Consider the following 1,390-nt stretch of genomic DNA (forward strand, 5'->3'; position numbering starts at 1 on the left):
TTTGAATGCGTCTCTTTAAAGTAGACTTATTAATTGATGACAGAAATGTTTGATCGGCAGGGATTGTGTGTAATTTTCATATAGAAAAGCCAAAGTAATGCTTTCTGAAGTTCCGTCGTCCTGTTCGCCCTGTCCATTTAAAAAAAAAATATATATATATATATATATATATATATATATATAATGAATAAAACGCAACAATTTTGACTGATTTACAGTTCATATAAGGAAATCAGTCTTTTTAATTACATTCATTAGGCACTAATCTATTGACTTCACATGAATGGGAATATACAGTGCCTTGCGAAAGTATCCGGCCCCCTTGAACTTTGCGACCTTTTGCCACATTTCAGGCTTCAAACATAAAGATATAAAACTGTATTTTTTTTGTGAAGAATCAACAACAAGTGGGACACAATCATGAAGTGGAACAACATTTATTGGATATTTCAAACTTTTTTAACAAATCAAAAACTGAAAAATTGGGTGTGCAAAATTATTCAGCCCCTTTACTTTCAGTGCAGCAAACTCTCTCCAGAAGTTCAGTGAGGATCTCTGAATGATCCAATGTTGACCTAAATGCCTAATGATGATAAATACAATCCACCTGTGTGTAATCAAGTCTCCGTATAAATGCACCTGCACTGTGATAGTCTCAGAGGTCCGTTAAAAGCGCAGAGCGCATCATGAAGAACAAGAAACACACCAGGCAGGTCCGAGATACTGTTGTGAAGAAGTTTAAAGCTGGATTTGGATACAAAAAGATTTCCCAAGCTTTAAACATCCCAAGGAGCACTGTGCAAGCGATAATATTGAAATGGAAGGAGTATCAGACCACTGCAAATCTACCAAGATCTGGCCGTCCCTCTAAACTTTCAGCTCATACAAGGAGAAGACTGATCAGAGATGCAGCCAAGAGGCCCATGATCACTCTGGATGAACTGCAGAGATCTACAGTTGAGGTGGGAGACTCTGTCTATAGGACAACAATCAGTCGTATATTGCACAAATCTGGCCTTTATGGAAGAGTGGCAAGAAGAAAGCCATTTCTTAAAGATATCCATAAAAAGTGTTGTTTAAAGTTTGCCACAAGCCACCTGGGAGACACACCAAACATGTGGAAGAAGGTGCTCTGGTCAGATGAAACCAAAATTGAACTTTTTGGCAACAATGCAAAACGTTATGTTTGGCGTAAAAGCAACACAGCTGAACACACCATCCCCACTGTCAAACATGGTGGTGGCAGCATCATGGTTTGGGCCTGCTTTACTTCAGCAGGGACAGGGAAGATGGTTAAAATTGATGGGAAGATGGATGGAGCCAAATACAGGACCATTCTGGAAGAAAACCTGATGGAGTCTGCAAAAGACCTGAGACTGGGACGGAGATT

Source organism: Oncorhynchus mykiss, chromosome 9 (assembly GCF_057628025.1).
Source record: "Oncorhynchus mykiss isolate SJ-2025 chromosome 9, ASM5762802v1, whole genome shotgun sequence".
Lineage (NCBI taxonomy): Eukaryota > Metazoa > Chordata > Actinopteri > Salmoniformes > Salmonidae > Oncorhynchus > Oncorhynchus mykiss.